This window comes from Carettochelys insculpta, chromosome 9 (genome assembly GCF_033958435.1).
Source record: "Carettochelys insculpta isolate YL-2023 chromosome 9, ASM3395843v1, whole genome shotgun sequence".
NCBI classification, from domain to species: Eukaryota; Metazoa; Chordata; order Testudines; family Carettochelyidae; genus Carettochelys; species Carettochelys insculpta.
Window position 1 is genome coordinate 15,458,006 of NC_134145.1, and position 27,949 is coordinate 15,485,954.

At 45.6% G+C, this 27,949-nt stretch overlaps 1 protein-coding gene across 11 annotated transcripts in view; it reads left to right on the plus strand.

Moving 5' to 3' along the window:
- FGGY (FGGY carbohydrate kinase domain containing) overlaps positions 1-27,949 on the plus strand; it is a 478,496-nt gene that overhangs the window by 252,711 nt on the left and 197,836 nt on the right. Inside the window, exon 1 of one of the 11 annotated variants that reach the window (XM_075002918.1) lies at positions 8,698-8,704. The exons of the other annotated variants lie outside the window; for them this stretch is intronic. The gene's annotated coding sequence lies outside the window, so the exon portion shown is untranslated. Of the gene's footprint in view, positions 1-8,697; positions 8,705-27,949 lie in introns of those variants that run through there. 11 annotated transcript variants of the gene reach the window in all.

Consider the following 27,949-nt stretch of genomic DNA (forward strand, 5'->3'; position numbering starts at 1 on the left):
AAAATATAACTTCTATAGGAACTCACAACATGTATAGTGATTTTATTCCTGGCCCTTCAGTACTCTTTAGTTTAGTTGTCCAGGCTTTGCAGGTGGCTAAGTGACCTTACAGGCTACTTTTTTATGTCTGAATGATCCCCAGTTGTGTTTAAGGTTTCAGAAAATTATAGTGCTGGCTGAAGCCATTTGTTGTTCATCTTGCAATCAATTTAGCTGAATAGCAGTTTATGATTTGCAAGGATGCTTTGTATTTTACTTAACCACCTAATCACTGGACAAATTTTTTTATTAGCTAACAGATGTTGTTGAAGTTCTGACATGAGACTGTTCACAAGTGCCTGAACACAAAAAAAGAATCACAGGAATGGCGTGATCTGCCAGAAGGGGAAAAAAGTTCCACAGTCAATGAAGCTATTAGAATGCTCCTTGAAATGTGTTGGAGTCATTTCAATCTCTTCAGTTTAACCAGGTTTTTAAATCAAACAATGGACAAGTTTTTGGAAAAAAATGTATTAAGTACGTCTCAGGTAGGAAAATTCCTCCAAAATATTAGGAAATGAAGATAACTGGTCCATATGTATCATTGGTAGAGGATATGTTTGAGGCAGATGGCAAGCTCTTTGGGTCATTCTTCATTACTGATAGTTTGCTTTGTTAGTACATTGTATGGCACATCAAAAACAAAATGAATGTACAATTTTTTAGCGTGTGCACAATGTGCGCCATGTAGAACGTAACCAGGATACATCACCAAATTTGGTCCACTGATTGAATCATTCACTTCCACGGCCCAGGCCAGGTGCTAATCCATACCCGCCCCACCAATGAATGTACTGACATGAGTTAGACATAATTAGTTGTAAAGTCCTGGCAAATTTTTGGATGGAAGTATTTACCACCTTTTGTTGTTTTAACCATATTGTGAAATGTAAAGAGCTCCATAGATCTTTACAGCTTGGTTTGTGAAATCAATTTCTGGCTCAACAGCTTGCAGAATTATAAAATCAGATTTACTAAGGTGATATACAAAGAGACACAAACCAGGTGACGTGGGAATGAAGTGGCAAGAGGTGTATGTATACTGGTTTGACATCCAGAAGTTGCTTGTCAATCTGGAAGTCCACCAACTCATGGTTCATTTAGCATTGAGAGACAAGCTGAGGTGGACAGTAAATGCCAAGGCCTTTCTTGGCAATGTTCTTACTGGGCCCTGGAGGATTATGAGCAGGTCCCTGCTTGCTGAGCAGGTAATGGTGAGCCTTTTCACCTTTGTGCAGCTAAAGGTGAATGCAGCTGGGTGGCCATATATGTAGAGACACTCAGGCAAGGCATTACTTTTACCTCCTTGCTGACAAGGGGGTCCTTCTCTGGTCCTGCACTATGATCTTGTCTTCCCTTTCCACATCGCATGAAGATGCAGCAGGATTCCAAGAGGAGAGCTACTTGAGAAAAAAAATCTAGCCGTTTTTAATTTTTTTTTAAATTTTAAAGTTTTGAGTGCTCAGAGCGAAGGATGTGAGTTTGAGAATGAAGCAATAACGGTGGTTGTTTTTATTGGTGTTTTTTAGCATGGTAGCACATAAGCCAGCCTATTTGCTAGCAGGATCACTGATTCTTCTAGCCTTTGTACTGTGACTTCAGTAAAAAAACATTTCCCATAGAATCCTTAAGTTGCATTCCATGGTGATAGGTGGCCTGAAAACAGGGCATCATGAGGACCATGCATCGTTGAATAATGTGCCATCTGGTCACTTGTTAGACTGCCTCCCAGGAAGGCAGGCAGTAAGATGAAGACAAGTGTCTGTGTTGGGAGACAGGCAGACAAGATCATGTGCAAGACCTCACTGTTTTGGAGGATCTAGAAATTTGTTAGATGAACACCCTGTTTAGATCAGCTTGTGGTCTTTGTAGTCAAACTGGTATGCTCAGAAAACTCATTATTTCCCCAGATATAGTTAAAGCTGCATAAAGTTTTGGGGTTTCCCTTCTTTGTACCTTTAGCATCTGAGAGCAAGTTTAACATCTCTGAAAAATCCCTATAGAAATCTCTCTTTTTTTGCCCAATAGCTTACAATTCCACTCAAAATTCCCTAATTGTCTACACTAAAGCTATCAGGTGCTATTACTTCCACATTTTTTACCTGTCTTTATGAATAGTTCAAGGTTAGTGCTCCAGGAGGTGTCTGATGTTATATATCAGGACTGGCCCACTCCCTAACATTAGGTGCATAATAACTCCAGACTTCAGGTTGTTTCACAAACTGCCTAAGTAAGCCATTCTCCATGACCCTTTATAAAGCCTTTCTTCTCTTCAATTTTTGCCTGATTGTTATCCCAATCGATAGTTAAATAATTGAAATTCTTCATGATCAAAGACCTAGTCTTTTATAGGCATAACTTATCAGTAAAAGAATGTTCTTATCTGCTTTCTACTTGTAACTGCATTGGTTTTATGTCCATTGCACATGTACTTTAAAAAGCAGAGGCTGTAGATATTTGTGTACAAAACCAATCAGCAAAGTTATATAGTGCATACAACATACTTATTTTCTGTATATACAGACTGTGGAGTATTGATTTTCCTGCTAAATAGAGAAAAGCTGTTGAGACTAGTGCCTTTTCTGTAAAAAAAAGAGGAGCTAGAACTCAGCTGGTTCCTCACCCTGCCTCCCCAACCAGTCCAGTGGCTGGGGCTGCTGAGGTGCCAGTACTCAGTACTGGCAAGTACCAGCACAAAAATAGCACTGCTTGAGACAATTGGGCAGATGCTTATCATCACTCTATCATCTCTGAATGGTGCTAAACAATTCTATAGCCAATTTTATCAGCCCGTTGAAGACTTCATATCAGTGGAGGAGTATGTGATTAGTGTAGAGGTGGGTTAGTGGTACCATCTCCCTTATCCTTAACCCTGGCTGAGAGATGTGGGCATGGCCAGGTGGGAGTTTGTGTGCCTGGAAAAACCTTGATTATTGGAACAGCTCTCAAATTGCTTTAATTTGTGTTGGGATCCTGACACATGGAGATGAGTTCTAAGATCTTGGGGTCTATGATGGTGTTTGCAGGCCTCCTCATGAAAATTAAAGGAGTAGTAGAACAGTATTGGGACAAGAACACTCTGCAGCTGCCAGATATGTTCCCTGTGGAGGACAGGGTTAAAAGGGAAGCTCTGGCAGAAAGGTGGAGAAAAAGGTGAGGGGAGACTGGCTGTAGGCAGGAGGTAACTGCTGAAGTAGAGCAATCTACAGGGGGAAGACCAAGATCGTGAGCAAGATTTGTCTAGGAGAATGGAGGGGTGACCCTGTCCCCTTCTCCTCTTCTTGACTATAGGGAACAACTGAGCTCTGGGAGTGAGTTTGGCAGCCCCCCCCCCATCTGTTCGGGCTCCAAATTAATGAGACTGTGCAAGGAGAGTGGGGCATCATCCCTAAACTGAAGGGAGAGAGGGAAGGTAGGAAGACTCCCAGGGAAGGCTGATTTGGAGTACCAGCCAGGTGGATCTCAGCCACATTTTGTCTTTCTCCCCTAGCTGTGGGAGGACCCAGAGGGAGGGCCCAGCTCCTCCTACCCTTCTGTACTCCCCTTGGCCACACTGATTGTGAAAGACTCCAATGAGGAGTAACAGAGAGATAGCCGTGTTAGTCTATAGTCTATGAAAACAAAAAGGCAGTCCAGTAGCACTTTAAAGACTAACAAAATAATTTAGGTTATGGTCTGAAGAAGCGGGTCTGTCCCACGAAAGCTCACCACCTAATAAGTTATTTTGCTAAAGTGCTACTGGACTACCTTTTTGTTCCAGTGAGGAGGTGTTGAACTGTGCCATGACATCCAGGTCCACTGAAATGCCTGAAAGAGCTGACCCATGACGTGGAGAGACTGTTTGGACGTGGCCTGACCACTAAACCTGCTGGCCTCAGGGTGAAGGCTGCTACAGGGCCATAAAAGTTGCTGAAAACCTCCTTGTCCATCCCCACCTATCTTCTGATCTTGTAGACAGCACAGTCCAGTCAGATTGGATGATCTTGGCTAGTGTGTGTATTGGAGGATTGTGTTTTTGAATGGCTAGAGAGCTAAAAGGTGTAGTTCCTTCAGATAGGCTGAAATGTTGACATTTTTTCCAGTGAATTGTTTCTGATAAAGGCCAGATCCTGCAAGTAGTTCCTCATATGGAGGTCCCAAGTCAACCTTTCCATCAACGCTTCTGTGGGCAATTTGCTCAGACACTCTGCATATGATTTTATTAATGATACATACATAAACATGTATACACATATGTACTCCTGCAATGACAAGTCTGCACGGACAATGAACAGCAACCGTATGGGCATAGTCTTGCCTGTAGTCAATAGGAGTTTAGTTCTGATTTTATTTACACCAGGATTGGACCTTTAATCCCCAACTTTTCCTCAGGCATGCTGGGGAGCTTTCTTTCTTTCTTTTCCTTTTAGAATAAGTCGTTTATCTCTCTCACACCTTTGACCTTCTTCTTTGATTGCAGTTAATGGAACTGTCACCTTTATGTACTCACGGTCCATTTCTCAGCCCGTCTGGACTTTGGCCGCTAAAGGTTACCACTGTTAGTGAAATAATATGATTAAGTGAGTCTTTTTAGACAGATTTATGCAAAGAGTATCTTCTCCAGCAAATGTCTCACCTTGTCTAGTTCTGTAAAAGAGAGTATTTCAAAGATGCCAACTGTCATTGAAAAACACTAAATTGTTCTACAGAACTAGTTAAAATGACTATGTCAGATCACATCAAGGCTGATTTACTACAGGATCTATTTCTAATGCTTATGATCGAGTTGTTTTAAGAATAGTGAAACAAAGAAAACAGAACTTTTCTTCTATATTAGAAAGAAGAGCTTTCACTAGTTACCCTGTAACTGAAGAAGAAGTGATGTATTTTAAGAGTGCCTATCCATGGGGGCATGGATCAGTGTTTATGATTCACTCCCTGCCAGTAGCTGGCCTGAGCTGGAAAAGCCAATGATCTAACTAGCACACCAAATTCAATGATGTATCCTGGTCATGTGTCACCTTATGTACCTTGTGCATACGCCAAGAAGTGCTTACCCATAACCCATGGAGGTTGGGAAGATTTTGAAAACCAAACAGTAAAACAGATCTTCTCATTTCTTGTTTGTTCTGAGTTATACAATGTGATAACCTTTAAAATAAAACAAAAGTCAGTTGTCTTGCATTCCTTGCAATTACAATCTGGTATTTTGCTCAACAAAGAGGCCAGTATGTACAGTATATATTATGATTGTGTAATTGCTTCTTGGCATTCTATATGGTTCAGTGCACACACAAAACTGTGCTTGCTGGATTTAACAGGAAACAAAAATACAATAATATTCTGTATTGACACAACACATACCAACCTCCTGTATAACAGTATTTTAAAAACAGTAATTCATTAAGCTTCATAACACACTGCCTGTTGTCAACTCTTGCAAGTTTATCAGGAGCCTCACAAAATTTGGTGGTTTACTTAAAGCTGCAGAACCTGGAGTTAAACGACTATGTGAGAATCTCAGTTTTCATTTTAAAGAAAGCATGTTTCTAGCCTTCCTGATACTGGAGAAAAGCTTGAATATGTGGCTTAAATACACACTAAAAGCACAGAAATCAAAAGACAAATAAATCCACAGTTCTTTAAATAAAATTCACATGAAGGCAATCTCATGGTATTTTTAGACTTGTTTCAGGATGGTTGAATGCTTGATGTTGGCAATGCTGTATGCGAAGATGTTATCTCTATTTTACATCAGCAGCCAAATTTTCAAAAGTGGTCACTAAATCTGGGTGTCTCATCTTTTGAGTGCTTAGCTAGAGCTACTTGGATATCTTAAAGTTGGCACCCAACAAATGAATCAGAATCAGTGGCAGCTCTTGAAAATATTAATCTGTCTTTGTTTCTCTAGCAATGAGTGGGATTCAGCACAATTGAAGAAGAGAGATCTTCATTAACAATATTGAAAACCCAGTATTCCATGCTGATGGTGTGTGTGTGTGTTAACCACCCATCCTCAGCCTAAGTTTGCACTTTGAGATGTTGGTGGCACATCAGACTCAGTCCCTCCTGAAACCATATCCCTTCAGTCCCAGTGGAAAATTTCAACATTTTTTTCTCATTCATGAAATGGAAAGTTAAAAAAAAATGAATCTAGAAATGTTGAAATGTTTATTTTTGTTCAGTATTTTTGATTGAAACAAAATATTTTGACATGACCAAAATCAAAATGTTTAGTTTTTGTTTGTCAAACTGTCCTGATTTGTTTTGAGTTAATCCCACATTGAACTGGATTTCCCCATTGTGGCACATTGCCTCCTTTCAGGAACCTGGTGGCCCCATTCTCTCCAATGGGGTAGATCCCAGGGATCCCATAAGCACCACACAGAACTTGATCATGGCATGGACTGGCCATGAGAGGAAGGGGGCACTTACCAGGCCCTGTGCTCCCCACCACCCCCAGGTATCACCCTCCACTGCTCCCATTGGCTGCAAACCAGCTAATGAGAGCAGTGGGGAAACCCTCCCACAAGCACCTTGCAGAACTGCGTTCCCCCAGCCTGAGGGATGGGGAGCAGCAGCAGTGTGTAGAGGCGGGCTTCTTCTCCCCTACATGCCAGATTTGGCCTGTGAGGCTTGGGAGCTGCCCATCTCTCATCCCACTGTGGGCCAGATGCTGGGAAGGGAAGCTCCAAGCCTTGCGGGTCCAGGTCCATGCAAGCTGCAGTCCAGAGCTGGATCGTGGGCCAGGGGTTCCCCATCTCTGAGCATGTGGGCAAGACCCACCAGCCAGACACCTGGGGAAGAACTGTCTGTAGTAACTCAGAACCTTCCCCCTCTAGTGTCTTTTTCTAGCCGTTGGCAATACCTGCTATTAGGAGTCACAGATCAGCCACACACCTTTGTAGTTCATCTCAATGTATCATCCCTTTCATAAACTTTTCAACCTTTTCGTACACTCTTGTGCCCATTACTTGCACAGAGACTCAGGTCCCGAGGGTGCCAGACGAGGGAGGTACAACCTGTATTTAGGATTAGGATTGCCAGGCACCTGTTTTTTCACCAGACTGCCCAACCAAAAAGAGATCGTGACGGCTCCAGCCAGTGCTGCTGACTGGCCTGTTAAAAGTCCGGATGGCACTGCAGTGGCGGTGAGGGGTTGGGGAGGCCTGGGGCTGAGGCAGGCTCCCTATCTGCCTGCCTTCACTGGCTCCTGGAAGTGGCCACTGAATTTTGGTGGCTCTTATGTGCAGGGGAGCTCTGGGCATTGCCTCCCCTCAATGCTGGCTCTGCAGCTCCTAATGGCTGTGAGCTGTGCTCCAGGGGAGCTGTGGGGGGTGGCCTCTGCAGGTGCAAGGGCAGTGTGTGGGGCTTCTTTGTGCCTGGAGGCTGCAGAGACCTGGTGGCCTCTTCTTGGGAGCCACTGCAAGCACGACTGGGGTCCAAACCATAGTTTCCCCTAAGCTGCATGGCAGTGCAGCTTCCCATTCAGCCTCATGCAAGAGCCCAGGGCAGCTGTGGGGACAGATTGCTCTCCCCAAGACCCAAACCTCAACTTGAAGCTGCCCAGCTAAGCCCAAACCCCAGCTCCCTGCCCTGCCTGGAGCCTTCCCAGCCCTGAGCATTCTCCTGCACCCCAAAGCCCACACTCGCAGTCCAGAGCCTGAACCCCTCCTGCACTCAGCACAGAGTACCTGTCTAAATCAGGAGCCTCCCCCCACCCGGCACTACAGCTCCCTCATCTTCAGCCCACCCCAGAGCCTGCACCCCCAGCCACAGCCCTCAGACGCGTTCACCTCAGTGCTCTACTCCACTCCTCAGCCCCCTCCCCCATTCAGAATCCCTTGGTCCCACTCCTGACACATGAATTTTGTTATGTGAACCAACATGAAGGTTATATGTTGCGCCCCACCTCCACACTGGTGCACATAACAAAATTCATTCTGCTCAGGGCTAGAAAAATTTAGAGGGAACATCAACCCAACCCTCTCCTGCACCCCAACCCCTAGCCCCAGCCTGGAGTCTCCTCTCACACCCAAAATCCCTCCTTTAGCCTGCACCCCCTGATTTCAGCCCCAAGCCCCCTCCTGTACCCCTAAACCCCTCATCCCAGGCCCATCCAAAGTCCACACAAGCCTGATCCCCTTTTGTGCTCTCTTATGACATTGCAGGATTGTAGCTGCAGGTGGAATTTGAGCTGCATTGTAGGTTTTTCAGGAGTATTTTAAATCCTTTTTCTCCTGATTGTTTTTTTTTTTTAATTAAATGAGAAATAAGTCCCTCCCAGTGACACAAAAATACTTATACCATTTGAATTCTGTACAAGGTATAACACACCCTTCTGCTTTATATGACTGTGCAGCTTGACAGCTTTGCCACAGTCAGCAGATCCTTGTAAAAGAGTTAAAAAAAGTATTGTAAGCAGGCCTGGAAACACACAGTGAGTATAGATCTTGCTGAGTGCTCAGAAGATTCAAAGAAAGCAGAAGGGAGAATTGTAACCAGTTGTGGCTTATGTTCAATGAACCAATCAGAAAATGCATTACAAATGTGCTGGAGCCAAAGAAGAACACGAGGGTTTCCGGCAACTGCAGTCAGGAAATTGCCCTGTCAGGAAAACTGTGGTTTCTTTAAACTGCTGTCTGCGCACCGTCTGCTAGCTAATATAATATTTCAGTTTGGACACGTAAGTGACCACTGTTCTCCAATCCAAACAATAATTAGCTGTGTAGCAAAGTCATAGATCACTAAGCATACAACTCAGGGTTTTCTTTCTGCAAACATGTACTATGGGCTTTTTACTGTTGCTCTGCACTTAGTTAAGAGCAGTGATTCTGCAGCCTCCTGAAAGCGAGTGCCCCTTTGGTACTTGCAGTGGCTTCTCTGTCAAAATGGGATGATAGTTTTTCTTTTTTAGAAAGTCAGATGTTAATTGTGTGATGATCAGATGGGAAATCTGATCACACTGCAAACTCTGGTAATGTTTTCTATCTGTGTATTTACTCCCTATTCTGTTAGCACAGCCTTCACTGTAGTAATGGGCACCATTTGATCTCCTCTGACCTTAGTGTGACCGTCTGTGCTTTAGTGAATGACTCCATGGAGGTGTATGGAAGTTTTATTTCAAAAACAGCCTGTGTTGTGTCTTCTTCATATAAAATGTTTACATTTTAAACAATACAAAGATCAGATACTAACAAAGGGCGGGGGGGAGATTGCTTATCTGTGTGAATAACTACTGGAGATTATACAAACTGAATTTTTTTTTTTAAGTCATGGGTGTGAATCATGTGATTTGTTTATTTCTTGTATGTGTGTTACCCAGGTTGGACAGTAAAAGTAAACTAGTTTGTTCTTAGCCAGTTTGAACACCCTGATGCCCATGCACTCAGAGAGATGGTACTGGAGAATTCAGTTTGTCAGTTCTACAAAAAATGTTTCTATTAACATTTGCTGAAAACATGGCCTCCTTATTGGGCGTAAGCTAATTGATAGTGCGTCTGTTTCTGATGTTTACTGAGCACCCTCAGCTCCCATTGTTTGGTTTCAGTCAGAACAGAGAGTGCCCAGAACCCCAGCTCAGCATGCCTTTAACCTTCACAGTAATTTTATTGACAAACCCTGATATCAGAACAGCACTTTAGATGATGTGACCCTCCACATGAGATATGCACTTCTTTGATGTTTTGCTTAGTGAATAATCCTGATCTTTGGTGAAGCTCCCAGCAATATGTTGCTTGTATATTGGCTCTAGTGGGATTTTCTTTTTCTTCTGAAAAGTGGACACGATCTCACACCTGGTTATAGGCATAGGACCTGATGGGTATTTAATAAAATTAACCTAATGGGCCTGTGACTGGAAACAGTGTAGGAGAAAAAACTATGTGTGTGGGGTGAGCAGGAGACCCTGCTGAAGAATTTAGAAAGGGCTGGGACCCAAGATTTCTCTCAGCTGCTATGTTTCATCATACTTCAATTTTCCATCCTTATGCTTCCCCCATCCTGTAAGACCAATTCTTGCAATTTAGTAAAATACAGTATTCGAACATGACATTTAAAAAGGATTTTTACCCATACTTATTAGTTTCCTGTTCTGTACGAATGCAGTCTGGGGTGTTGGGATGGAGCTCTTGTCTTTTCCCACAGCCGTGGAGAGTGGCCACTACATTGGTATGTAAGAAGAGGAGCTGAAATTTGTTGATAGGATCAAAGGAGAGAGAACTGGAGCTGCACCATTACCTTGGTATGGAGCCACTCTTGCTTCTGCAGTGCTGTCTGCGTTCTGCCCTGTAGAACCTGGCCAGAGGAGACGTGCCAGCGTGCTTCTGAAGAGCTGATCTTTTAGAAAATTATGGTCACTTTGGACAAATATCCATCCTCTCCCCAAATGAGATACAGGTCCTCCTCCTTTCCCGCGAAAGTTCACCTCCTAGTAAATTATTTTGTTAGTCTTTAAAGTGCTATGGGGCTGCTATTTTGTTTGGATAAAATACAGACTAACATGGCTATCTCTCTGTTACCATTCCTGTCCCTTCCTTGTGACTCCTCCATAATCCCTTCCCCTGATTCTGGCCTACTTCTGAGCACGCTGTAATTTTATGGAAGAAGAAGAGAGTGAATATGCTATGGACCTTCATTTTCTAGCTTGAGTCCTTCTGTCTATTTGAGGGTGGCAAGTTTCTGCTCATTGACATAGCTTTTTGAGTTATAGATTCACATCAATGTTTAAGCATTGCAACATTCAGCTGCCTACTAGCATTCTCAGCTGCAAATTAGACACCTAAGCGCCAATGCGTTGTATGGGAGAGGTAGGTTTAAAGATCTGTGTGTGCTGGATTGACTGGCTAGATGGACGTGCATCTCTCTGCTCAGGGTATTTTAGCTGTGAATATTTCCTGGTTTTAGGTGCTTAGGGAAGGGGCAAGACACATGCCCCTCACATCCATCAGAATAACTGATTACTCAGTGGTGATGGTATCCATTGAGAATATATGAGACCCTGGTTCAAATCCCTGCTCTTCCTGATTTGGAACAAGAATTTGAACCTTGAGCTGTGTCTACACGTGCACGCTACTTCGAAGTAGCGGCACTAACTTCGAAATAGCGCCCGTCACGGCTACACGTGTTGGGCACTATTTCGATGTTAACATCGACATTAGGCGGCGAGACATCGAAGTGGCTATCCTCAACGGGAGATAGGAATAGCGCCCTACTTCGACATTCACAATCGAAGTAGGGACCATGTACTCGTTGCGCGTCCCGCAACGTCGAAATTGCGGGGTCCTCCATGGCAGCCATCAGCTGAGGGGTGGAGAGACGCTCTCTCCAGCCCCTCAGCTCAATGGTGGCCTCATGGAGCGGCCCCGTAAAGGTCCCCTTCCCCTCCCTTCCTGTGTAGGAAGCTAAGGGAACGTGCAGGCAGCAGCGCAGACACGCGGCCAGCCTGCACGTCCCTCAGCAGCCACAGGACCCTCAGTGGCCGCCCGGCAGCCCCCCCAGGGGATCCCCCCCAAGGGGAGCCAGGGCAGCCAGCCCAGCCAGGCGGGCAGCCACGCTGGCAAGCGGCAGCGGGGCCCCTCCTGGACGGAGGCCGAGCTGCGGGACCTGCTGGGGCTCTGGAGCGAGGAGGAGGTGCTCCAGGTAATGGGGAGCAAGAGGCGGAACGCGGATGCGTTCGCTCGGCTCGCCGACGGCCTGGCCGCCCGGGGTCGCCCTGCCCGCACTCCTGATCACGTCAGAAGTAAGGTGAAGGAGCTGCGGCAGGGTTACGCCCGGGCCCGGGATGCGGCCGCACAATCTGGGGCCTCCCCCGTCACTTGCCCGTTTTACAGGGAGCTCAGGGACATCCTGGGCCCCCGGCACACCTCCTCCCCTCCAACCACCCTTGATACCTCGGCCGATGAGCCCCAGCAGGCCCTGCAGCCGGAGTCCGCCCCGGAGGTAAGCCCCGCACCCTGGGGCCCCTCCCTGGAGCCCACCCCCAGGCCATCGCGGCAGGAGGAGGAGGAGGAGCGGGGCTCCTCCTCCGCAGAATCCGGGCTGCAGATCCTCCTCCTGCCATCCCGGAGCAGCAGCCGGGCCTCCGCCCCCCGGGGATCTCAGGACTGTGGGAGTGGACCGACAGGTATGTACCCCCCTCTGGTGTACACCCCTGGGCTTGAGGGGCGGGGGTAATAGATATGTGTCCAGGGCCCCTCACATGGCCATGGCCCCAAGGACAGCAGGGCCATGTCCCTCACAGCAGTGCATCAGCCCCTGCGCCCCCCCCACCCCGCACAACAGTGCTGTGCCCCATCCCCGGGGCAGGGGGGAGCGGAACCTCGAGGGGCCCCCGGGAGGAGGGGGTGGGACACCCCGCAGCAGCAGCAGCAGCAACTGCCGCAGCAGCAGCATGTGATGGAGTGGGGGGAGTGCAAAAGGGAGACTCAGGCTAGCTCTGAGCAACAAGAGCCGAATAGCTCCCAGGGGCAAAGGATGATCCTGGGGCTACAGCTGGCAGGTGACACCTCTGCCCTGAACAAACAGGAGGGAGGAGCCGAGCTGGCTTTGAATCGGGGGGGGGGGCCCGCAGGTAGAGGCTAGGGGAAGGGAGAGCTGGAAGGCAGCCAGCCTGAGGAGGTGGAAAGCTGCATCCCAGAGGGGCCCCCCTTGGGGTCTTCTCCCCACGACGGGTTGGAAGGACTGTCTCTTCCGACAGCTGGTGCTGTCACTCCTGGGAGAAACTGGGCATCTGTGGCCTAAGAAACTTCTCCTGCTGTCAGACCCTGCGGGGTGAAGTGAGAGTCGCTCCCACCAGGGGATGGGGTGCAGTGCAGGGGGACCCCTGAACCCCATCCATCACAGCAGCATTCCCGGGGATGGGGAACCTGCAGCACAGGGCTGGGGGAACAAAGGCCACGGCTCGGGGCCCACACTAACGCCTGTCTCCATTCTTCTTCCCCTCCTCCTCCTGTGTCCCGCAGCTGCACCATTGGAAGGGCCGAAAGAGAGCGCCGGCGAGGCATCAGTGGTCCCGGAGACCCCTCCGGGGCCATCGCTCCAGGCAAACCCCTCGGCCGAGGACCGACCGGCCCCACGGCGGGCTAGATGGCGGACCCCGCACCACCACCAGCCGACGGCGATGGACCCTCAGCTGCTGGCCATCCACCGTCGGCAGCTGGAGGTGGCGGAGCAGCGCCTGCGGGTGGAGCAACGCCGCCTCGAACTGCAGGAGTAGGCGCTGGCCTGGCGCCAAGAGGCATGGGGGGCCTACGTGGACACTTTCAACCGCCTTGTGGACTACCTGGCCCCCCCATGCCGCGCCGGCCGCCGCAGCGCCCGCCCTGACTGCTCCACCTGCCGCACCACCTGCTGCTCCGCTCGTCGCCGTCCTGTCCGCCGTCGCCCCGCCATCCACCAGCGAGGGCTGGAGCGCCGAGGGACCCCTGGAGCCAGCTGAGACTCGCCGGGCATATCTTCCGGTCCACCCCGCCCCCAGCCAGCCCCGGACAGGGCTGCGGCCGCGGCGGGGCTCCCGGCCACCCACCCCCAGTGCCAGACTTGAGGGGCGTGGGGCCCGGGACATGCCCCCCCCCCTTGTATATAGTTGATGTTTAAAAAAGGACTCTGATGGACAGTTGTAGTTCTCTTTTTTTGTGCCCACCTTTGCCCCGCCCCCCCCCATGTAAACAGTTCTCCCCTTTATCATCCCTGGTTTTCTTTTTAGTGAACAAACTTTTTTATTACTATTGTTTTCTTTGTACACATTACTTTTGTTACACACACCTTGTATATAGTTTGTTCTTGTTTTAATTCTAGTTCCAAAAAAACAAAGTTCTCAAAGAAAAAACAGTTTAAGTTCAGCCACAAGTGCGTGCTGTCATTTGTCCAGGAAAAGTGGCCGGGGGGGGGCGGTGCGGTTGGGTGCTCCATGGTGTGGGCGTTGGGGCAGGGAGTGTTGTGGAGGAAGGGGTGGGCAGTGGGGGGCCTGGCAGAGTTCACCCCGCGGCCTCATCATCGAAGTGGGCCCGCAGGGCCTCCCGGACCTGGGTCCCTTCGGGGTCCACCTGGCGACTGGGGGCAGCGGGTGGCTGGCTGCACGTCGGCCCTGCCGGCCTCCACAGCCCAGCCCTGAAAAAAGGCCTCCCCCTTGCTCTCCACCAAATTGTGCAGGGCGCAGCAGGCACCCACAATCGGGGGATGTTGTTGGGGCCCGCATCCAGGCGGGTCAGGAGACATCTCCAGCGTCCTTTCAGGCGGCCAAATGAGCACTCCACCACCTGGTGCGCGTGGTTCAGGTGCTGGTTGAAGCACTCCTGGCTAGCGGAGAGATGGCCCGTGTACGGGTGCATGAGCCAGGGCCGGAGGGGGTATGCCGCATCTGCGATGACGCAGAGGGGCATGGTGGTGTCCCCCACAGGGATCTCCCGCTGGGGGATGTAGGTCCCCGCCTCCAGCTGGCGGCACAGGCCCGAGTTCCGGAAAACCCGGGCGTCATGGGTGCTGCCAGGCCAGCCCACATAAATGTCCTGGAAGTGGCCCCGGCTGTCCGCCAAGGCCTGGAGGACCACAGAATGGTAGCCCTTGCGATTGATGTAGCGTCCTCCACTGTGATGCGGGGCGCGGATGGGAATGTGAGTCCCATCCAGAGCCCTGAAGCAATTGGGGAAGCCCAGGGTGGCAAAGCCCGCGATGGTGGCATCTGGGTCCCCCAGCCTCAGGAGCCTCTGCAGGAGCATGGCGTTGATGGTACGCACAACCTGCAGGGAAAGCACATGGGAGAGCACCAATGAGGGGTGAGCAGGGTGTGCATGGCCCTGCCCTGCCCTCCCCTCCCCTGCCCAGGCCCCCCTCCCCTGCCCTGCCCTTCCCCCGTGGGTCCTCTTACCTCCATGAGGACAGCCCCGACGGTGGCCTTGCCGACACCAAACTGCTGTGCCACGGATCGGTAGCTGTCTGGAGTGGCCAGCTTCCAGACAGTGATGCCGACCTGTTTCTCCACAGGGAGGGCACGCCACATGGCAGTGTCCTGGTGCCTGAGTGCGGGGGTGAGCCACTGGCACAGCTCCATAAATGTCTGCCGGCTCATCCTGAAGTTCCTGAGCCAGCGGTCGTCATCCCACTCCTCAAGCACCAGCCGCTCCCACCAGTCGGTGCTGGTGGGGTAGCTCCACAGCCGCCGGCGTGTGAGGCGGGGTGCTGCAGGGTTGGGGGTTGAGCCCTGCTGCCCTGGGGGCAGCTCCTCCTCTGGCGTAGCAAGGAGGTGCTCAGCTGCCTCCCGTATGGCATGGATCAAGGCGAGCCCTGCTCCTGCCAGGAGGGCTGGGTGGACCTCTGGCTGCTGCTGCTGCTGCTGCTGCTGGGGGTCCATGCTTGCATCGCCCGGGGTCTGTGTGCGTATGGCTCCTCAGACCACATGCTGTGCAGGCTGAGTGTGTCTGGGAGGGGCCGTTTAAGGGAGCGGCTAGCTGTTGCCCTGGAAGCACTAGTCCGCCCTGTGATCCTGTCTGCAGCTGTGCCTGGCATCCCTATTTTGATGTGTGCTGCTTTGGCGTGTAGACGTTCCCTCGCAGCACCTATTTCGATGTGGTGCTGCGCAACGTCGAAGTTGAACGTCGACGTTGCCAGCCCTGGAGGACGTGTAGACGTTATTCATCGAAATAGACTATTTCGATGTCGCTACATCGAAATAAGCTATTTCGATGTAGGCTTCACGTGTAGATGTAGCCTTGGTGTCCCAGGTTAGTGCCCGCACGTGCTGATTTGTACAGGGCCAGAGCTTATAGGCATGCTCTGAGCATACCTTATGGATCAAGTCTCAAAGCTAAGAGAGGCCGGAGAGAACATAGTTTGCTAGGAGCTGGAGCGATTTGTTACCTGTGAGAGAGTAGGAGATATCGAAATACAATTTTTGTGAATCTGGCCCATCTATGTGACATTAATAGCAATTGTGCAGTCCCTCATGGACTCTAAGGAGTTTCTGGCACATCTCGCTTTTCTGAATCAAAACTCTGTTTGGGCTAAGATTTATGTTTTTCAACTTTAGATATTTTTCTCTGGGGTTAAGCCTTAGAAGGGGCGGTCAGTGTTGTCATTCTCTTATCTCCTGCTCCCTTGAAGATTGTTCTGTGCTTTGTGCTTACCAGAAGCTTTCTCTCAGGTTTCATCTGCTGGAGGGGAGGAATGCTCAGAGTGATCACAAGTTGTTCTGTCTCCTTCCCTGAGGACTTCAAAACCAGAGGCAGACCTCTAGTAGTCTGACCCATATCTCCTACAGTCCTTTATAGAGAAGGAGAGAGCCTCATGCAAGCTACTGAAAATCTCTGAGGGGCGCAAGCTTGCAAGCTTTGGGTTCTTTCGTTTGTGGTGTTCTGTGCTCTGTGGGGGAAGCCGCAGAGTGCACAGTCTGTTAAGGGAGAAATGGCTGATAGCTTCTGGGTGCTGTAGTTGTGTTCACGGGCTTGTGGGATTGTCACACAGAAGGCTGCAGAATATGAAGGAGGGAAATCTGAGGCTTCATAGCATGGAGGGGGCTAGGGAGTAGAGGGAAGAAGAGGAAAAAACCTTATTAGGTTCAGAAAAGCTTTTGAAATTCATCCATCACTGTTAGGGATTCCAGCATGCAGAGAAAGGGATGCAGACACATTACACATGTACAGTGTGTCCTGTTATTTGATTTATGTGCTGAGTACGTGTTTCTCTTAAATTAGCCTAATGTGCAACTGTGCTTCTTCCTAAAGCAGTTGTGACAAGAATTGCAGGGCCAGTGTGTTTAGAATTGCAGATTGTCTGGCAACCCAAATAAATGTTTAATCTTAATATGACAAATTACTTAAGGCTGTCACTCTTTCCAATTACTATGCAAGACTGAACAGGTACTGTATAGTAAATTTTGGAGTTGATAAAGAAATATCCTTGCTCCTGGGCAGCAAGTATCTTAACAGAAATGGTTACAGCATGTCTTTAAAAATTGATTTAAATGTTATATCTGTTACTGGCCCGAGCTTTCCAGTATCTGCCATGGGTTGTTATAGACAATTGGTTCAGCTGTTGTTTAAATGGTAGAAGCTTGCTGGGAAATACAATGGATGGCAGCCAATATGCTAATTTTGCTATTTTGTCATTTTATAGAATTGTGAACACAGAGCAAATCATTTTATAACGGTTTGCTGATGTAATTAAACTTACAGGGCAAAGTCATCCCTGATGTAAGTAAGTTATTTTCACTGGAGTCATGCCAAGAATGAATTTAGCCTATAAATCTTCCTCTTTCTCACTCCTCTTATAACAGAGAAGGGAATAAAAACAACGAACACGTATTAAGGTTTAGACATCTGGCTATTTTGTAACTGTCTCACTGGCATTTTGTCCCCTCTCCTGCAAAGAGTAGGTGACAGCCCATGATCGCAAAGCAATATCCTTCTCGGAACCAGTACTTACTAGCAGTAGAGTGCTCCCTTTGGAGCTATGGTTTTCTGCCTCCTCTTGGCTAATCCTACAAGTCTCATGGTGCATTCAGATTGTAATATTTCTTCTTTCACACAATAACAGTCAAAGCAGCATCTCCAATCTTGTTTCCAAACCTACCATAATACTGCATAGGAGAGGTTTGATTGTCAACCACACTGCAACAGCTTTCCTAAGCAAAGACTGGTTGTGGCATGGAGTGATCTTTGTCTTCCCCTTTCCGCTGTTGGACCCTGGCCACAGCACCATAGATTACCTGCTCCCCTTTAACCTTAAAAAGCAGCAAAGAAATGTGCTTTACACAACAGCCAGTGTGCTAGGGCAAGGCCAAGCGTGTTATTTCTTGCATGGGAGAGAGTGATGGAGAAAGGAACAGGCACTGATCCAGTGCAGATCCATAGCCCTAAAATATAGTATTCACTCTCTGGTCTTCATCTTTTAGTCTCAAAGCCTTAGTGCTGCACTGGGATGGGTTAGGGTTAGGGTGAGCTGCCTGGTTGGCCAGGAAGTCACTACAAAGGATTGTCCAGCGACTCCTGCCCATTTGACTTCTCTCTCTGATCTGGACAATCACACAGCGGCCAAGGAGCACAAACTGGGAGCGGGTGGATGTTAAGAAGCAGGCCACAACACAGAGGAGAGAGTTGCTACCTACTCTGTCACCCAGGCTCTTGCATATCAGGCATTCTAAGTAATGGCAGGTCAGACATTATAGGGTTCCTACCATGTAATCCATAACTTGGGGTAGGCTCTCCTTAGCTACCCTCCAGGGCTCAGCTCACTTTTTTGAGAGCTACCGCACTCTGCCACAAAAGGGACAGAAGGTACAAAAGGGAGTACCTTAGCCTGCAAACGCCCCAAGGTTTTCCCCTTTCCACAAGTACAAGGCCCATTCCTGGTCTTCTAGTGCTGGGAACCCTACTTTTAACTGTGCTGGAAACCAGCCACATGTGCTGACCTAATAGCTAGGCCCCTGCAAAATTCATGGTCCGTTTTGGTCAATTGCAGTTGCAGGATTTAAAAAGTATATATATTTATTTAATGATGTCAGCTATTTGGAAATTTCACAGTGTTGTAACTGCAGGGGTCCTGACCCAAAATAGTGGGGTGAGGGCAGGAGGGATCACAAGATTATTGTAGGAAGGTCACTGCATTGCCACCATTACTTCTGTGGTGCTGCTGCTGACAGCGGCCCTGCCTTCAGAGCTGGGCAACTGAAGAGCAGCAGCTGCTAACTGGGACCTAGCTTTGATTTCAGAGTTGCTGCCAGCAGCAATGTAGAAGTAAGGATGGCATAGTATGGTATTGCCCTCCTTGCTTCTGTACTGCTGCCCGCAGAGCTGGGCCCACGCCAGCAGTCACTGCTCTCCAGATGCCTAATTCTGAAGGCAGCAATACAGAAGTAAGGGTGGGATGGTGTAGTATTGCCACCCATACTTGTGCGCTGCTGATGGCAGGGTGCTTCCTTCAAAAGTGGGCACCCGTTTAACAGTCAGTGCTCTATGATCACCTTGCTCTGAAGGCAGCACAGAAGTGAGAGCGGCAGTACTGTGACTCCTCTCCCCCACTCCCAGCCCTCCTTTGAGTTAGTACCGCTGGGCTGAGAACCGCTGCTCTCCTCTATAGCATAGGATAAAAATACTCTTGTAGTAAGATGGAAGGCCTGAGCCCATACAGCACAGGCCTGGCCTGAGACCTAGTGACAATGGACAAAACATGGCTAAAAGCAAAGCTAAGCTGTGAACAAGAGGCAGGCCTTGGCTAACAGAACTTGGCGCAGGCAGGGCTGAGAGTGCAAAACAGTAATTGGTACAAGTTGAAATCACAAGGTACCACCGGCTCAATAAAAATGTTCTTGGTACCTACTCTGCACAGATACAGACCTAGATTCAGGAAAGGGTTTCAAGTGACAGCATGATGGATAAGAGATGATCTAAAACCATGAGGGACAGGGTGAGAGGTGGTATCGAAGTAGCGTCAGAGGGTGGTAATCTGATACATCAGCAATGAGGTATGATTTGTTTGTTCCTGTATATAATGGGGTGTCTTTGGGAGGGGGACAGACTGTCTTTGTCTGACCTAGAGGGGCAGTGGAATTCCCCGTGGTTGTGTCAGTCTAATGCAGCAGGTACATATGTAGAGTGTATCAGTACAGCACACTGTACCTGACAGCTATTATTTGTACCTCTGCACTAAACCCTGGCTGAGGTGCCTTCGATCTTTATCTGGTCTTTGGTTTTTGGGGAACCTTGTAGGGTGTGCTGTGATTATTGGGCCATAAATAAACACACACATAAGCAGCCTTCTGGTTATCATCAACCAAGCCAAAGCCCCAACGGCAGTAAATCCACCAAGCTACAACTCCAGAGACCATATGTCATGGCCCATGCGGCATTTTTTGTGGTCAGGAGTTTGGTATGACCCTGCTTCTATGCTTACGTAGTTCCACCACTAATTTCTAACTCCTTTTTCTGTTAAGTTAACTTTTGTCTCCAGGATGCTGCAGGAAAGGTGAACAAATCTATTGAGCCTTTGCCAACTTAGAATTCCTTCCAGACTTCAAAGTGAGCGATATGTGAGATGTTCAACATCTTCACACCCAGATCTGAAGCTACAATACAGGGCGGGTGCTGCTGAAACAGAACAAGAGCCTCTATAGGACTCAGGCTAGAGTTCAAATTAATACAAGGAGAGAGTGAGGGCCCTTTCAGCTCCCTTCTTCAACAGGCTGGCCAGTGAGTGGCTTGAGACTCAAGGGGAGGAGGGGGCCTCTCTGCCAGCCCCAGGTTGTGTTCTCCTATCTTTACCAATGACTTTGTCAACTTTTCCACCCTTTGAAGCTGGTGGTGGCACGGGTGTTGTTCTCCTGCTTGCCAGCTGTCTGATAGTCCTGATTTGTTGTTCCCTTGTGTATAAAAAGTCTTCAGTCATTCAATCAGGCAGCAGAAATACTACCAGCTTACCCCTCAGAGTTTATGAACAATATATTATTGCCAGTCTTTTGAGATGAACTGTTTGGAGACACCTCATGGGTTGAAATGTGGTAATCTGAATTGATCATTGAATTGTTGCAAGTGGCAAATTGATTAGTAGAGATCAGAGTGTGTCTTGAGTGATCCCTGAACAGAAAAGAAGGGCAAAATTAGCAATCATCATCATTATCTTAATTATTTGTATTGTGGAAATGCATAGCACCTAGTCAAGGACCAGGATTCTATTGTTCTAATAATTTGATCAGTTCTTTCAAGGGCCCTCTCTCTGCATGCAAATTCAAGAGGAGAGCTGTACAGAAGGACAGCATTCATACTGTTTCACTATAAATTTGGTTTAATTGGTCAGATGTTAGCAGAGTGTGATTTTTGTTGACATCTGTCATACCAACTTCTCTCAACTTCTTGAGTGAGATTTCTCTGTAGCCAGTGGAATTGGAAAAAAGTCAGTTACTGAATCTGTCTTGTCGTGATAGTTTTCTTTATTTTTTTAATGTCAGTTATGATCAGTGTTAGACATTCTTTTACATTTTCCTTATGTGCAGGTATGTTGCTTTTCTGTTGTTTCAGTAATGTACTTGGATCACGTTGGCTGTTTCAGTCACTTTGTGGGCTAAATTTTGCATTTAATTACTGTTGTGTAAGTCTGGGCATGCCTAGTTTACACTGGTAGATGAGCGCTGAGATTTATCCTATAAGTTCTTAAAAATATAGACACGAAAGTGCAAAAGACCAATGCAGCTCTGTCCTCAAATACATCGTAGTGGGTAGACAAGGAAAGCATGGTGGGCCGGCACTGGGAAATGAGAGTTAGAAGAGGGGAGGAGGGTTATTTGTGTAGGGGAGAGGATGAGATAAGCAGTAGAAGCTGACCATGCTACTTTTCAGACCTGCAATGTAATTTACTGAAGGAAATTTTTGTGATATTGCATGTTTAAATTAGAAACATTGAGGTAGCACAGTGTGGTGGGTAGAATATGGGACTCTGAGTTTGGAGGCCTCGGTCTTATATGTAACTCTGCTTTGGGCCAATCTCTCTCTCTCTCTCTCTCTCTCTCTCCATATCTCAGTTTTTCCATCCTAGTGAAATGCATGGCTTGCCCATGGAGCTTTTCACGTGGCTAAGCATTTGTTAGTGTAAGAAGAAGGTTGTGTTGAGGAGGAAGGTTTTGTTAGATAAAATAAATACAGTGTTAGAGAATAACTTTAGAGTAAGTGTACTGTCTCTTCTAGTTGTTTTTATTGTTAGCATGCACACAAGTTCCAGAGCCAGGGAGATTTACTGTGCTTCTCATCTTTCTTTTGGCACTGCATAAGTGATACCGCATCCCCTTGGGCATTCAGCATGTTAAAGGGTCACATTGCAAGAAAACAGCATTAATGTCCTTATCCTTCTTTAATATCCTTATCCTTCATTAAAGGTTTATCCTTCTCCCCATAGGTGACTTTCATGCTGTCCTGGAAAGGGAACTGAAGTGCTTTGGCTTTAAAAAGAGATTGTGATTATTCCACCACTATAAATTATTTTGTTGTTTGATTTTTGTTTCATTAAAAGGCCCACATACTGTTGAAATTCCTACCAGCTACAACGGTGTCAACGATACTCCTATTTTATCTCCCTTTCATAAAGACTGTGGTATTGCCGTGCAACTTTTGTTCAACACAGTGTTTAGGACAGGTGCTTTCATATTAAGATTATGAAGCACAATTTGATGCTTTGCTAATCTATCGCCCTGTAATCCCAAGAAAAAGCACAGCTGTACTACTAAAAACACGCTATTTACTCATGATCTGTTGGTTTAGGTAGCCTGCATAGTTCCAGAGATCAAAGGTTTTTTTTGTTTTAAGTGTTGATCCTTTATAATTCCCTGTGTTGAAGTATACACTATCATAAAATCTGTGCTTAGAGCTGATAGATATTTTTTGAACACGGGACCCCTGCATGTGTGGGTGTGGTGGCTTCTGTTACTATAGCTTTCCCTCAAGGCAATAAGGTAAGACAAACACAGCTCACTGCTTAATTGTAATGAAACATTTGTGTGGTTTCTTGGTTATTTCTTTTACATCAAAATAAACAGTGTTCAAGAGTTTCTTTTTATTGAATGAAATGTTTTCAAAAAGGACAGTTTATTTTATTTTGTTTTATTTTATGATTGCCTATGTGGGAAAACTAGCACATTTGGTTAAGGATAAACTGGGAAATCTGTGGTTTTCAGCATGCACACTTTGAATAATATTTATACAGACTATTATTTAATATGTCATATAAACATTTATCATATGCTGCAGTCCTTTGATCATAAGTACTTGTTTCAAAAGTCGTCCTGTCCCTGCTGTGAGTCTTGAAGGAGAAGGCAGTTGGCGCCTTACTGCTCTGAAGGGTTGTTGGTTCAAGAGCCTGTTTGAGTGACTGTACTGCAGAGTGACACTGGCAGTTTGGTGGGTCCTTTTTTTCTCATAGGGCTCATCTATACTTACTGGATGATCGACCCTGAAGAGGTCGATCTTCCGGAGTTCAGTTTCGTGCACCTGGTAGTGAAGTGCAAAATCGAACTGTCTGGGGTGCTCAGTCAACCCCTGTACTCCTCACTATCATGAGTAGCAAGGGAGTTCACCAGGAGAAGCTCTACTGTCGACCTCACTCAGTGAGGATGACCAGGTGAGTCGATTGCAGATAAGTTGATTCTAGCTGTGCAATTGCCATAGATAGAACTGCATACCTGCAATTGACTTACCAGCCTAGTATAGACCAAGCCATAGCTGGTATTCTGATTTTTTCTGCTTGCAAAGTCCAAATAATAATAACTACATTTAAAAAAATCCAAAGGCCATACTTCTGCATGGGCAAAACTCCATTGAAATTGAGGCTATTCCATACAGCCTTAGTCCATTGCAGGATGCAGGGGCTTAGATACTTCAGCCATCCTCTGCTCATAGTGTCGCAAGGGGTAATCTCAGCTCAGTTTCTCTAGCTCCTTGAGCACGTGCTCAAAGAACTGTAAATTGGGTGTGCAGGGAAACAATGAGTCAATAACCTTTGGGGGTGCGGGGGGGAAGCAGGGTTCCACTCCCAGTGGTCATAGCAGTGGTTTGAACATCCAGATGAGCAGTTCTGTTTTCTTTTCAGCTTGTGTTATTTTATTTTGCTTTTTGTTATAAACATTATTCCTAAGGAAAAGACTTGCTGACTGTGTCTGTGTTTTTTCTGCTGTAACATTCTCCCATTTACTCTGTTTTTCTCAGAATCAGGGATACAATTTAGGGCAGTTGATTAATTGCAATTTACTCATCTGATTAGCATACAAATTAATTGTGATTCATTTAAAATTAATTGTGATTTTAAAGTGGTGATTAGTCATACTGTTAAACAAGAGTACCAGCTGAAATTTATTATACATGTGAGAGCTTTTCTGCATTTTCAATATTGATTTCCGTTACAACACAGAATACCAAGTGTAACATGGTCACTTTGTGTTATTTTTATTACACATGCATGCGCTGTAAAAATGATAAAAGAAATAGTATTTTTAATTCGGCTCATACATATACTGAAGTGCAATCTTACTTTCATCCAAGCTACCTTCAAATTCTCAACCAGTTCCTCTCTAGTTGTCCACATCAAATCTAGATCAGCTGCTCCCCCAGTAGCTTTCTCCACCTTCTCAAATAAAAAAAATTGTCTCCAGGAAATCCCAAGAACTTGTTGGATAATCTGTGCCCTGCTGTGTTGTCTTCCTAACAGATGTCTGGATAGTTGAAGTCCCCCATCACCACTATGTTCTTGTGATTTTTTGGATGATCAAAAAAAAAAAAGGTCTCCTCTGCCTCCTCTTGCTGGTTAAGTTGTCTGTAGTAGACTTCTACCATGATATCACCCTTGGTTTTTACCCCTTTTATCCTTACCCAGAGGCTCTAAGTGAGTCTGTCTCCTATTTCCATCTCAACTTCAGGCTGAGTATATACATGTTTCATATACAATGCAACACCTCTCCCTTTTTTCCCTGCCTGTCCTTCCTGAGCAAGCTGTACCCTTCTGTACCAGTATTCCAGCCATAAGCATTATCTCACCAAGTCTCTCTGAGGGCAATGGTGTTGTAGTAAATAAACACAACTAGCATTTTGAATTCTTCCTGCTTATTCCCAATACTTCTCATGTTTGTATGCAGACATCTTAGATAGTGATTTGATTCCACCGCCCGATTCTGTCTCTTCTTTGTCCCTGCTTTTACAGCCAATGCTTTCCCCAGTTTCTGACCCTTCTGCCAGATCTTCCTGTTTTTGACTTATCTGTGGGTGTTGGACACCAGCCTCTATTGAACCTCGTTTAAAGCCCTCCTCCCTAGCTTAGCCAGTCTGTATCCAAATAGGTCTTCCCCTTTTTCAATAGGTGAACCCCCTAATGGAAATCAGTATATTGGAATATGTAGAAAACATCCAAAAATTTAAAATAAATGCTATTCTATGATAGTTTAAAAGTGCAATTCATCAAGATTAATGTGTTAAATTGCAATTAATCAAGATTAATTTCTTATTGCTTGAAAGCCCTAACAAAAATTGATTTTTGAATTAAAATTGGTATTTATTTTACATGAGACTTTCTTAAAATTTAAATTAAATGCGGGTTTGTTTATTAAAGAAAACTTTATTAAAATTAAAATTTTAATTGAAAACCATCGCATGAATTACGTATAATAAAACTGCATATATAAATACAAAACATAATAAACCACATGTTTGCTGTCAACTTTTAAAGAAGGTCAAACATCTGAACTGGTGGAAATCACTGACTAAGGGCCTTGAACCAGAGATGAAGAGCTAAATGAGCTTTTGCAAGTTATACCCTTTCTGCAGGTGCAGTAAGAATATTTTCTTTAGTTCAGTTTACTTAATTAGTTCAGTTTAAGACTAATTAATTCAAAACTAAAAAACCACATGGGAGTTGAAAAAGCTGGAAAGTTGTTCCTCTTCTAGTCAAGGAATAAAAACCAGCTACAAGAGTACAAGACTTGCTAGGTGGAAAATCTTGATGGGCATAATGACCAGAAACAATGGTTACAGCTACACTTGCATTCGTCTTTTGAAAGAGGAATGCGAATTAGGGACATTGAAAATGCAAATGAGGCACTGGTTTACATATCATGTGCTTCATTTGCATGATCTCTTTTCAGAAGATATTTTTTTCCAAAGGAAAAAAGCAGTGTAGACTGGGCTTTTTTGAAGATGGGGTTTATTTTCAAAGGAGCCCCATATATGCTGCTTTTTTGTTCTTTGGAAAGAATCTTTTTTGAAAAGAGATTATGCAAATGAAGCACGCTATGTAAATTAGTGCCTCATTTGCCTTTTGATTTCCCTCATTTGTATTCCTCTTTCAAAAGAGGAATGCAAGTGTAGACCTAGCCGATGAGTTCAATAAAGTAGCTATAGATAATACTTCCCTTCTTTAATACATCAGTTTGTTTTGAACACATTTGATTTTGATAGCCTTCTTTCCTTATGTATCCAGCACATTTGGTCTTTGTATTTAATTAATTTTAAAAAATTCTGGTTTTATACATTTCAATTGATTTGAATTTTCTTCTAAATAGATCTTGACACAAATCAGAAGTAAAAAATTAACCGTGTAAAAAATAAGAAATGCATCATTTACCATTTTCTAACGTAATACAAAATGTAAAAATTAAAAATCTGAATAGAAGTAAATTATGCTGTATAAGCTATACTTAAACATGATTAAAATGGAGGCAAAGTTTTCTGGTTGCCAATTTAAATCATGATCAAACTAGCTGGATTAAATTGCTTTGGTTTAAATCCATCCACGCTGGACAGAATCATATTAGCTGATACAACCCTACAATACCAATCTTATTAATAGAAAACAGGGTAGAACATATTTGTTGCAGAAATTAAATAGGGAACTTCTGTTCCTGGGTTCCATGGTATGAAATTTGGATTGGGATCCACCTCTGTCTCTGAACATACTTGATCTAGTTTTATGAGCCCTGATTCAGAATCCTTTCTGGTACCAAGGTATTATTTGTAAACAAAGTGGAACACACACTCTTTTTATTTATCTTTAAAATTATGATAAGACTTGGGGCAAGTCCTTTCTACCAACCCATTTGTGAATATTTTGGTTTTGCTGGGATCTGTACTGTTCATCAGAGATCCCAGTCAGTTACTTTTGTGATGAAAAGATAACATTGCTTTCTTGTGGCTCCAGGTGACATTTAGTTATACTGGGTGATGTAACAGAGATTTTTCCTTTGAAAAAGCCCAGTGGGTCAGAATGCCTTTGTTGCAAGGGATAGGTTTAACTTTTGTTTCAAACCTAGTTTGTTTTTGTTGTAAAACAGTAAGTTACTGCTCTTAAAAGTTGATTCAAGAGTCATTACAAAGACCTGATTTACACTACAGCTGGGATCGACAGAGTGGGGTAGCTGGTCTAGTGAAGACCTGCCAGATCAGTAATCGATCACTTGCCGGTCAACTCCAGTACTCTCTCCTGAACTGGAAGAGCAAGGTAAATCGAAGGGAGAATACATCATACAGGGTCCATGGGAGACAGACACTGCAGTAACTCCACCTAAGCAATGTCAACTCCAGCAATGTGCATCTGACAAAGTGGTTATTTGAACACAAAAGCTTATGCTCCAATATATCTGTTAGTCTATAAAGTTCCACAGGACTCCTCGTTGTTTCTGCAGATACAAACTAACACAGCTACCCCTCTGATACTTAACTCCAGCTATGTTATTCATGTAGCCAGAGTTGTATTCTTCAGCCTGGATTTAGCAAGGTAGTAGAGACCTACGTTCTGAGAGATACTGGTTTAAAAAAAAAAAATGAGGAATTTATCTTTCAGGAGTCTACTAATTGACTTACTCTTGGTGGGTGTCAGTCAGCCTTCCGAACTCAAATATTATTTGTTCACAGAATGTAATATGTACTGTAGAGGTACATAAATAATCTGTTGTTCATATGGCCACATGCATATAACATTGCCTTTGTTGCTTAGTAAGGGGAAAAGGAAAATAAAACATTGTATAGGTTGACTGTGTTACAGTTTTCAAATGCCTGTGGTGAGAAGCCATTGCAAAGCCATAATTTTAAGTGCTGAGTAGTGATGTGTTCTACAGCTTAATTTTCTAACATCTGCTAAAGTTGCCTTCTTTAGTAGCAAAGAACCATTAAGGATCTAAAATCAAGGCTGCCATATGAGGCAGAAGAATAAAAATTAGTAGTAGTAGTGTGGGTGTGTGTAAACTATTCCTTTTGATTTCCGTATTCTGTGAAAGACCTTAAAACACATTTTTTCTGTTAAAAATGAGGTCCAAACAGTTAACTTTCTCATGGTTATTTTCATCTTTTTTAATGAGTCAGCAGTCGGAGACAGTGCCAAAATAAGAAGAAACAGGGAAATGCATGAGACAATGTCAAGAACAGTCTAGTTAGTGATATTGCTAACAAGTACTTTTCGGCATGTGCTTGCCAACTTT